At 47.0% G+C, this 12,138-nt stretch overlaps 1 protein-coding gene across 2 annotated transcripts in view; it reads left to right on the top strand.

Annotated features, from left to right (window-relative positions):
- The window catches only part of LOC125940359 (zinc finger protein 782-like), a 161,315-nt gene that overhangs the window by 128,995 nt on the left and 20,182 nt on the right, over positions 1-12,138 (top strand). The gene's annotated exons all lie outside the window — the stretch shown is intronic.

The following is a 12,138-nucleotide window of genomic DNA, read 5'->3' as shown; positions in this document are numbered from 1 at the left end:
GTCTGTATATTCACGTCTGTCTGTCGCAGGCTACCACCGTGCGTCTGCTACAAACAAATACGTACATACCCTTCACCCGCCCGCCTCCACCTTATATTCAACTGCAGCCTGCAGGTGCTGTGGGAGTGCCCAGCACAGTACACGCACACCACGACTACAGTATTCTAGTACACTGTACCACGACCCTCTCGTCGAGGTTGTGTGAGGCTCTGCGGAGCTCCGCCCTTGACGACCAAACCTGGGCTATAGTGAATCTAGATCACTATACCTGGGCGACCCAGCATGCCCGTGAGTAGGGTTGCCAGATTGGGCTACTTTTTGCGCGGCTTGGCGTCGAAAATTCCGAGTTGGCTACATGGCTATATTTGGTCTATTTTTGTATTAAGGACGTCCGGATCCCGGGGACCACGTCAACACTGACAAAATTTGGGAACGCCGGTTTATGAAAACCCAAAGCTCATTGCTGCGAAATACTTATGTAGGCAATCTCGAAGGCTGCGTTCTTAGGCAATGTCGGCGCTGAGTGGATGGCGTTAAGTCATCGCTGCCTGCCGTGTTTACACGTCTTTCCAGGCTAAGCTTTCTTTTTGTTTTGGTTTCGGCGCCATCTGCTGCCGCTTCACACGTGGTTCAGTAAGAAAAGAGTTCTCAAAACTAAGCATGGGCAAGTGGGCGAAATACAGCCGTGCATATAAGAAGGAATTTGAGAAGGACCCCTCTTTGACAGGTAAATTTTACTTTATGCGTATATTTGGTTTTAAAAGCGTCTGGTGGTGCGTTGTTTCGCAATGGAGTAAGAAACTCGGCAAATTTCTTACTCTATTACAAAATTTCCGAATTTCGTTCCGCATTCGAGGGCAACTATTGCATCTGCAAAGCATAAAGCCAATCAAAATTTAAAATATTGCAGTTGAGAATGAGGATGTTTAAAGTAAGGTCAAGGACTTGCGTGAGGCTCCCACATGATTATAAACTTCGGCACAGGCACGAGCGCACTGTCGCACTTCGTACTTGCGGTGGACGCACTTTGTACTCGCTCGTCTTCTGCCATTATCTCAAGATCGGTAGCCACGGCACGGTGCGCGTGGAGGACCGCTGCCGTTCCGTCCCCTCTTGCCCTTCTAGTCTTTGGAAACACACAGATATTGCCGCCCCAGCGGCTTTATTAAATAAAGGATAATCGAATGCGCTATAGGATATTTATTGCGTTTCCTTTTTGCAGAAGCAAGAAGGCACGTGCGCCATTTTCAGTTAGTGTGACGTAGTGACGGTAACGGAGGGTGCGCCAGCCTGGTCGAGCCGAGTGTGTTCGCGAAGATCGGGTTATCAGAGTGCGCGGGCTCGTTTCCTTTACTGTTGTCTGCACCGGCGGGCTAACCACCCGTAAAATGAGCATTTTTGGATCGTGAGAATGCTTTCACTAGGTTTAACAAAAGTGGTTGTCTATGATAAAATAACAGGTAACTGAGCAAGAGGTATTTCCTTTTATTGCGATAGCAATTATGTGGGGACTCCAAGCGCATTTCTACCGTGGGATGTGGTCTTGGTCATCGCTGTGAGGTTGCGTCTAAAGTCCAAACACGGTAACATCGTCGCCGCGCGCGTACGTGTTCCCTAGTGGAATTTCGTTTCTTTATTTTTTTTCAAGTCAAACTGAAGGTAAGGTACACTGCCCCCCTCGGAAATTTGGCAACACACGCATTCGTGCCTGCATTCACAGAAACTTACGCACACGTTTTCAGATTGCACGAATCTTGCCAGGGAATCCTGTTTAAAAATTGCACAGTAACGCTTCGATACTAATACTACCTGGGTTATTGCCAGCGCCGTAATCCAGGTGGTAATTGAAACTGTAAACTTTTATTCACCTCTTCTGCTACGGGCCAGCAGGTCATTCCGTTTTTGCACTCAAAGGCGAATTGCAGTCACAACTGTTCTTTCTTCGCACGAGGAAAATGCGAGAAGGTTTCAAGTTTTCTCCAGAGTCCAGTGTGCCTCTAAGCGGCAGCATTTGCTAACTCAGCGTCAAGCTGCTTTCGAGTAAAAAATACTAAATTGAGAGAGAGAGAGAGAGGGATAGAAATAACATGCCTATTTTATGAATAAAGCCTAGGAAAGGCATCACTATTCCAAAATGCATTGAGCTCGGGCCGCCTCTTGGGGACTCGATCGTGACCAGCCGAAGCTGATCCTAGAGGCTGGAGCTGGCAGTATTTTGCCCGACACTTATAGAAAAATGCCTCGAGTAAAGCGAGGCGTGAACTAAAGTTAGCCCACAACGTGGCTCAGTAAATACTGATAACGTCATGAATCATTCGGAAACGAAATCATTCGGCTCGTTGTAACAATAAGTGGTGTCCAAATCCACGTCTGAGTGGCAGCTCTCACTAGAATTATTTACGCAGATCTTGAGGCCACTGTTGTGCTGCTTGCATGCGGCGGAAGTAATTTGGGAGCCGGAAATACGGGTGAACCATCTGGACCATCTATAATAGCGTCCTCGATCACCTTGCCCCGGGGTTGCCCCGAAACCAGAATGGTGCGCTGTGCACCGCGGTGGTGGCGCACTGCGGAGGGTCAACATCGAGGACAAAACTGCACTCCGTGCAGATGCTTGCATGAAGCGCCACTTCGCCCCTGGCGCCCAAAACGTGCGCAAAACGCGCGCGCGCACGTTTTTTTTTTGTTTGCAGGTGCAGAGGATACGCGGCAAGCACTCGAACCTTGTCATACTGCGTGCTCCGACATACCTGGTTACAAGTACACACCAATGGATTTTATAGTTAATGGCAAGAGACATAATGTGGCGATGTCGGTGGATGAAATGAACGATTTTATGGCGAGTTTTTGTTTTTAGCAACGCACGCGCGGGGAGTCAGTAACACAGCGCGGTGCGCTTCTGCGGCCCGCTTCCAGCAAGTTCTGGTAGCACAAAGATGGGGAGCCAAATAATCTCCCTACTCCGGTGTCGTCGAGGCGCCTGACCACCCGTTCAACGAAGCTGTCCACTTTCGGCCGCTCTTCACCACATTGTTTTTGGACGAGGTCGATCAGCAGTCGTCTTCGCTGTCAGCCGAACTGAAAAAAGCTCATCGATTGCGGCAACTAGCAGCGCTTCCTTTCTCATTGCCGACATCTCGACTAGTACCTCCATCAACTCCGTGCAACCGCAGCTATCGGGCCAGAGCGTGCGCGGTTCTGCAGTCGGCGGTGCGCGCGCGTCCCGCAGTGCTTGCTGGGATTGCACCCCGGCGCACCGCCGATTTTCTCGGTGCGAGACGGGGCAACGGAAAACCGCCCCAACCCGGTGCGCTTCCGGTGTTCGAGGATGGTCGGTGCGCACCGGTGCGGTTGATCGAGGATGAAAGTGCGCACCAAGGCGCCCCGGTGCGCACTGGTGCGGGTGATCGAGGACGCTATAAGACACCTGCAGAACATCATCAAACTTTTGGCTATGTTTTTGGCTACTTTTGGGTCACAAAAAATTTGGGTCTGGCTATCTTTGAGTTACATTTTGAGATCATTTGGCTATTTTTTGTTGGGGCCATCTGGCAACCCTACCCCTGAGGTGGCGGCGAGGCAAGCCCTCGACGTCCCCTCATGCAACGTTTATAGAACCTCCTTTTTCTTTAAAATAGGCGTGAATGCTCTCCAGTGCAACTTTTTTAAAGCCCTATTCACAAGGCATTCCAGAAAGAATTTGGTTAAGTCGACTACATCTTGGCAACGCCGAGAGTTTCATGGCTCTGATAAGCCTGTATGCCTTTGGGCTCGCGATTCTTAAGAGCAGGCAGTTCATCATCCATGCCGTGCTGTAGCGTGCCCCTTGAGGAGCTTTCGCCTTCGCTTGTTTTAGAGAACTTTCAATGGCAACTTGTTGAATAGGTGGTAACACACTCGGTGCTTCTTTGAGGTTGTAGTCGGATTCTGAGTCCAGCTTTTTTTTTTTTTTAGCTCTTTCACATTGTTTAAAAGTTTGCTTCGCCGACACGCCGCTCGCACGGCTCTTTTTTGAAAAATGTTCAGTTTCTTCTGCCGCTGCCTACGACCTTCCTGGCCCACCTGTCTGGTCAACCTAAGTTTAAGCTTCGAACAACGGCTGCAGTTTGAGCTCTGTGTTAGTACTTCACAGCAGCTGCTTCTTCCTTCATACAGCAGCCCTCCTGCGTATACTTTTCACAGCCCTGGCACACGTTCAGTGCGTCATCATACGCGAGCACATCTGTCAGCTGTGAGACGGCGATGACAACAGCTTTAAGGGATTTAGCCACACGACCATTAGCACTCACACTCATCTTGAGCGACTATGACGCATTTTTCAATAACCAGCGTGCTTTGTTCAGCCTTAATCGCGTAAAAGGCAACAAAACTACTCTTCTCGTCACAATCGACAATTCTACGCCAACTCCTAGACGGCAAGAAAGCGTCTTCGGTATCCTTCAATGTGAGAACACCGCTATTCAAAGTCAAGTCAAAATTCCCTGCCGAATCTTGAGGTTCACAGCTTGACTGATTCGAAGATCTCTCTAGCACAAGCGTGTCCCGATCTGGCGTCTTCCTTCCTTCCTTCCTTTTTTTTTTCTTTTTTTCGTTTGCGCCTTTGAAAGATACGATGGCAGGTTGGGGGCCACAAGACTCCATTTACCCCTATCGATTTCGACTTTTTGCCCGTAAACAACGTGGGTGCACGTCTTCAAGATGTCCTGGCAGTGGAAATGCACATCGCACGCTCGCGATTTGTCTGACAGCCTTTTGTCCAGACGAGGAATGGCCCGATCCCACGCAGCGCGGAGAGCCGGATCACGCGGGGCCCAGAAGATGGGCCTCGATTTTTGTTGGTCTTATGGCCGCTTGTGCAGCCGGGCACGCAATACGTCGGCATTGCGGACGCGCAAAGATCCACACTCGGTTGAAAACAGCAGCACGTGTGCGCTTTCTGCCTGTGTACTGCAAAAATCCACACGACATGACCAGACACGACGCACGCCTCCACTTGTTTGCCCACGCCTGATGAAACTTGCTAGAGCCTGGCGCGACTACAGCGCCACTCGCCGCCGCTGCTTGCGGCGGCGCCGCGCAACAGCGACGAGTTTGAAAACTGAAAGAAGTTCTATAAACGTTGCCCTCATGGGCGCCTTAGGCCCGGCCGCAAATATTAAAGTGCTGGTTCCGCAACAAAAGTTTGTTCCTCCTCCTCTGTATATTCGCGCGAATGCTTTTGACTACCCGCATGTTTCCGTCTATCCATTTTCAGTGAGAGCCGACGAAGCGCAGACACGCTGGCGTAGACTCCGCGACGCGTTTCGGAAAACGAAGAAAACAAAGATCCATAAAGAAGCGGGAGCGCTTCTCAAAATGGAACTAAAAAAGAGTGGCCGTATTACAGCACTACGTCCTTTCTACATGACACCATGGAAGAAGCTGTGTACATATTTTCTGAAGCACTCAATTCCTTGGGCACACCGCGGCAGTAAGCCTCGTAAAAGGTGTTCAATGTTGATTACATGGTTCAGTGTATGCTGACAGCTAACCTTTGCACCCGCGAAGCTCTGCGCGGGTGGCGCCGGTCTTGACCGTTGTTGCCCCGCGGCACGGCGTTAACGGGACAGAGAGGCTGGAAAGGCGGGCGTGTCCTGGTAAAATGAAAAGGAAATGCTACTTTTAGTTGCTTGTATTTATGCATCTCGTTCTTGTTGTTTTCTTTCTTTATTTTTCTTGTTGCATTGTTTTCTTTGCAGCAAAGCCAGTCTAAGTTCTTCCCAAAGAAGAGAACTCAATTGAAAGGGACCCGTAGGGGTAGCAGCATAAAGGAAACTTTTTTGCAGAGTTCTCACTGATCGTTCACTGTCAGAGCAGTACACCTGCAAAGCACCTTGTGAATGATAGTCCCTCAGCCATATGGCGCTGAGTGGCGGAAAAGTGCGACTCTTTGCGAATAAGATCGCTTAAAATGTGGTATTATTTTTCTAAAAGAGCAGTTAGAGCTTCTGTAGCTGCCTCGCTTCATAGTGTTCTTGGCATGCATATTTGTAATAAACCTAACTGTACTTACGGAGGAGTTGTTGCGAGCCCCTTTGGTAATGTTTCTTTTTATGTTTTCTTCTGATGTAGAACTGTAAGCAACGTGAGCGACAGCGAAGAAGAAATAGCCTTCGTTGAGCCAGCTCTTCTCACAGAAGAACAGACGCAAGAGCCAACAGAGATTGTGAATGAACTTTATGAGAATATTTCAGAGAGGGCGCCAGGTCCAAGCATGGTGAGCAGTACCAGCTGAAGTCGCAAAAGGAGTGTGAAAGAAATGACTGGTGGTCGAAGAAAAGCACTGAAAGAAATTGATAAGCAGATCGACACAGTGAACAATCAAATTGCAGCGTACAGGGAATTGAGCCCAAGTGGACACTTTGGGTTGGCTATAGAGCCATTTGTTGCTGCGACACCTTAGCACATGAAAGCTCACTTAGACATGGAACTCATACATGTTGCCTCACATTATGCCTAAGGCATTTACCCACCAGCACTTCTATATCAAGGAATTCCAGAAGGTGAATGATGGCTTTGTCAAAGTGTATCACAATGTTGCATTTGTTATGATGGTTTTGTCAATTAAGTGTATGACAACATAAACAAAATTCTTGCACCTCTGCTGCTTTCTTTCCCTGGCCCTTGCGCCAATAAAATCCATATATCATCATCATCATCATGATGCTTTCTTTGCCAGTATGGGGGCGAAGGACTCCCTCAAACCATCCTTGACAGGATTTTCCCTTCGCCTCCTACCAAATGTATTGTGATAAACCAATAAAGAATCAATCAATTCATTCAGACTGTACATACAAGTACTCAGTATTTATTTCTACACATATATTTACAGGTACATGAACATCGCATAATAAAGAATTGTGACATGCATGTATATGGCTACAATAGGCAACTTGAAATCGTCAAATTTGCTAACACAGCTGAACTTAATTTTTTCGCATTAGTGTCCCTTTAACTGAAGTATGACACCAAGGCCGTAAAAACATTTTTGAAGAGTAAGAATGCAAATTATTAGTTCGTGTAACCTATTTAGGCAAACCAAAGTGTTCTATACCAGGCAAAAAAATGTTACAATTTACCATAACAATTAACAAATGTGTGCGTCTGTCACGGCAGCACTTGAAACTTCAGATTCGCTTGGCATAACAAAACACTTTTTTGCAGCCACATAGACATTCATCTGTGGAATGGACTCAAACTAGATGTGAAAATCCTGAAAGCTTAATGTATTTTCAAAGAAGGCATGCAGAAACAATGTTTGCTGCAAAATGGTATCCAATGTCTCACACATGAAATGGAACAAAAAAATAGAGTCATCTGAAAAAAAAAACGCCTTCTAGACGGCACCTTACAATTTCTAGCATACAACAAAAACTTTCATTGGATCCTACTAAGAAGCCATTTGAGAGGTTATTTCAAACCTATGGAGCAAGGCCACAGCGCTCACGTCGCCACGGTACGGCACCTTCAAGCACAAAATAGCTGCGAAATACATCCCACGTTTCTGCTGCAGACTTTGTGTAGTTGTGGGCACCATGATGCTGAAGATCAAGGAAAGCAAGCATTCTCCTCAGCCTCCTGGCGCCACTGCCCTTCCACAAGGTTGCCGAAGTTGTCCACCTCGTCCACATACCTTTCGGGATGTAGGACACATCATCACGAAGAAAAGTGTGCAGAGTACATGCAGCGAGTGTTACTACTCGTAGTAACACTCGTAGAAGGTTCTCGTAGAAGGTTCATCGCTCTACGGAAAATTCTGAACCTTGATGCCAGCACCCCAAATACATTCTCGACACATCGTCTGCAATTTTAAAGACAATTACATTACCGTAAAACTTATTACGCATAAATTTAGGTAACGCGTTACCTTGCTCTGCTGAGGCGGTAGTTAAAGAGGCGCAGGTCCTCTTCGAGGCACCTGCCAGGATACGGCCACAGGAAGTCTGGCCTCAATTGGAACGCCTCGTCGCCGACGAAGATGTAAGGGGCTACGGCAGTGGAGAGTGGGAGCAGCTGAGGAGGCGTTAGGTTTAAGGCATCTTGGCTGAGAAGTTTCCCAATCTTCGATGTCTTGAACACACCAACATCACTCTGCGATCCGTATGCACCCACATCAATGCAGACAAATTGTAGCTGGCTGTCCACTACAGCCATTAAAACAATGGAGTAGGTGTCCTGTAATGACAGAGAATCGCATCTCATGCAGGAGTGATGCACTGAATATTTGTAGTTGTGAGAATAATACGTAACTAATGGTTTCTTACTTTATAATAAAAATATTGAGATCTCGAATGCGGAGGGGCTTCTGTTTGGACATGCTTCCGATCCACAGCCCCTATGCAGTGTGGGAAATCCCACCTGCTCTCAAAACCCTTGGCAATATCCTGCCACTGCTCAACGTTTGCTGGGAACTGAAAATGCAGTAAGGAATCATAGACGTTGCAGTCTTGCCTCGTAGAAACAAATGCAATGGTTAAACATGGCAAATAGTTGTCCTGGTTAAACCTGCCATAAATTAAGTTTCATAACTCGCATAACACTTATACATGTAGGTCTCCAAGAATGTCTGATAACTTGCTTAAACAAGCTTACATATTTAAGAAATTTGTAGGATAACTTACCTTCATACACTTGGGTCGAAGGACATCCCACAGAAGTGCACATACTTCCTGCACAATGTTACTTGCAGTCGATATGCCTACCTTAAAGGCCATGGCAACATCTTGAATTTGCATGCCCGATGCTAGGTATCTAAAGTAAACATACAAAACGCACTGCTTGGCAAACTTGTGGAGCTAAGTTCCCAAAAACATTGTGCAACATTTGCTTCCTGCAGCGAAATATAAACAAATTTATTTCTCTTCTAATCAGCAGCAATATTGACATGTAGCTAGTAGTTCCCTGACAATGGCAGAGGTACATTGTTTACTTTTTCCCCAAGCTCCGAAAATCTCCAGTTGTAAAAGTGAGTTCACAGACTGGACATCCTGCAAGATGCAGAGCCTTTAAATATTTGCATATCTGAAGCGCAGGTCAAGAAGTGTTTTCACTACAATACCATGGATGCACATTTTATAGCTGTTAACTTACCTCAATGTGATGGCAAGGCGGCATCGTGAGGGCACGGGCTCCCGTAAAACCCACTTCTTTGAAAGCCTTGTTTCCTGGAACGAATGTAGTTTTTCGAATGTCTCTGGTGTCATCCGATAATATTTTCGGAACATCTCCGGATCATGGGTCATCAGGAAAAGGGTCTGCGCAGTAAATATTTCAGAATTACTACACCTGTGCACTTGTACGAAAAATACTCAGTATGAATGCGGCTCACTGTTGTGTAGAACTCGGACTCTCTCTTTCTGTTTTGCCAGCTCGGCCTCACCCACCATCGATGGGGGTTTGGTTGCAGCATGAGCGCCTCTTTCTTCAGTAAGTAGCTTTTTTTTTTTTTTGTGAAGAAGCAGGAGCTTCTTATCGACGGGTGCAATTTAGACACGCTCGATCTTGTAGGCGAGAATAGCGTGTAGCCACGGCCGCTCGATGAAACCTCGTGCGTTTCATCTAGCGGCCGTGGTGTAGCAGACGATAAGCTCGCACAAAATGCGCACTCGTCAGTGTTGCCCGTACTTTCGTGCCAGTCAGAATGCAACTAAAAGCAGCTGGATCGCTTTGTTTATTTTTTTTGTTTCATTAACTATGGTAATAAAACTTTCCGTAGTTTAAATAAATAGTTTGGAAACATTGCAGAGTTGGTAATTTAGCAAAACAAGTTGGTAAAACAAACCGAAGAATATACGAGTTTGCAAACTCTGTGCTACGAGTATGCGAAAAACACAGCTGCATGAGAGCAGCGCTGCTATAAAGGACGGCCTTGTTTAAGCATAACAATTTATTATAGAAAATTTCTGATCACAAGCAATTGCCCTCTCGCTTGTGATAGAATATGTACGTGCTTGAAATCCTGCATGCTTGAAATACCGCGCTAACTGCCGCAATAAGATAAAAATGGTTTCAACGGTTCTAAATAGATTTAAAAATGGGTTACCCTTCTTCGTTGTTCGGTCTGCTTGCGTGAACCGGCAAGTTCGTGCCTCGGATGCAATACGCTCTTTCTCAGGCGCCTTCCGCTCATAGGCCTTTTCGGCAGAGAATAAGCTTCGCCCTGCTGAGGTCGCATAACCGCGAGTGCTGTGGAAGGCAGCGCACGTATATCACGCAGGATACACGTGTTGTCTTTATGCGGCGCATAAGCAGCAGAACTCAAGCGCAGCGAACACTGCAGTCATCTCGAAACCAAGATGTTCACATATGGAGACGGTTTCAATAATACCTTTTCATGCGAACTGCGCTCGGCTATACTGGGCAGAGTTGAACCTTGACCATGCGGCAATCCCAGTCACATCGCTGAAGTGCATAAACGACCGTTCCACAACCTGCACAGGCTATAGGTGTTTTCGCCGTGACGATACCGGAATCGTCATCAACTTGCGAGCGCACGTTTGGGTGCCTTCAAAGATTGAAGACATATCTTCGCAGCAAGATGACGAATAACCATCTGAGCGACCTAGCTGGGCTTGCGGTCGAACGATCTCTTGCCAATAAGATATATATTCAGCGCGTTCTCAACATGTTTGATGCTGCGCACAGTAATCGACGTATACGTCTGCATTAGGGTGCCGGTATAATGATACCCCATCGTATCTCTGCGGTGCTTTCGCGGGAGAATTGTGCGGGCACGGGCATAGGACCCAAACCTATACAGGTATCAGAACACCCGCTTCACCATCGAATAAATCCCGCCTATGTTTTGTCTTGTACTGTCAACGCGCAGGCGCTGACATCTGTGGTTGTGCCGAGACCTTCGAGCACTTCATCTGTCCCTGTCATCGCTTTAAAAGACATTCCATAGGGCGTTGTCCAAGGCGACGTCTGTGCCCCAGCTACTGTAGTGAATAGTGCTAATATTTGCGTTTGTGAAAGCTGATGTACTGTATGGACATAATTGACACTGACTGACATGCCTACTGCGTCTTCTATTTTTGCAGTTCTCTCCCCTGTTCTATATGCTTTTGTTATTCTTTTCCCGTATATTTCCTTGTTATTACAGTATAGACCACTTATAACGTAACCGCTTATAGTGCAGGACCGGATATAATACGGTCTTTACAGACTCCCGTTATTTTCCCATAGCGCTCTATGTACACGCGTATTGCTTATAGTGCAGTTGCGGGAGTTGAAATTCCGGCTACAGTGCGGCTGCCTGCAAGTTCGGCAGTCAACCCAAGGTATATAAATACACCTGGTAGCGAAGCCTCCATAGAAGCCCATACGTTCAGAACATGGCGGCTTATCGGCGGTTCATGGGGCTTAACGCCATCTGTGTGATGAGGGAACACTTCCGGCGGAAGAAAAAATAATTTGACGTCATATCCGCTAAAAACAGAAGTGACGTCATTTGGTTTTCATAGGCGCGAAATTTGTTTTCAGAGGCCTGCCATAGAGCCGTATAGGCACCGGGCGGCCGTCGTAAGGCGCCAGCGGCGCGCCGGCGATATGCTGGCGAACAGCGCCGCGAACAGCAGCTGTCAAAGCACTGGCATGTGAAGCAGACGACGGGACGAAGGCGCTCGGTGCTGTGCTTCCAGTGCTTTGGCACAGCGGGTTTTAAGGGCTGACGCACCGGAAAACGCATTTTAGTGTGTCTGCTTCTGAGAAAGGTCGTCACTTGTACGAAGCAGATCACATTCGTGGCATCAGGTAGTACATAAAGCAGAAAACGAGAGCAAATTGTGATGCAAATGCACCACGCGAACGGAGCTCACCGCGGCAAGCTAAGACGTGGAACTCCAGCAGTTATATTCCAAATGTTATTTTGCTTTGCGCTTTAACATTACCGCGTATCTGATCATGGAAATATGCGAATGACACAAAAATTATGGACAGAAAAAAAAAAGCTTAGGAGACATACGTCTTCCTTATTCTGTTTCTTGAGCTGCTTCGCCGATCGCACATGTGTCAGTAAGTTCCCGCTCTCTGTCCATTGTAGTTCTTTTATCTTTGCAATGCTTCCCCATTCTTAATTGCTTATAAACTAGCCCAATC

Source organism: Dermacentor silvarum, chromosome 9, assembly GCF_013339745.2.
Source record: "Dermacentor silvarum isolate Dsil-2018 chromosome 9, BIME_Dsil_1.4, whole genome shotgun sequence".
Taxonomy (NCBI): Eukaryota; Metazoa; Arthropoda; class Arachnida; order Ixodida; family Ixodidae; genus Dermacentor; species Dermacentor silvarum.
The sequence above is the reverse complement of the archived record's forward strand: the minus strand, read 5'-3'. Positions and strand labels throughout refer to the sequence as shown.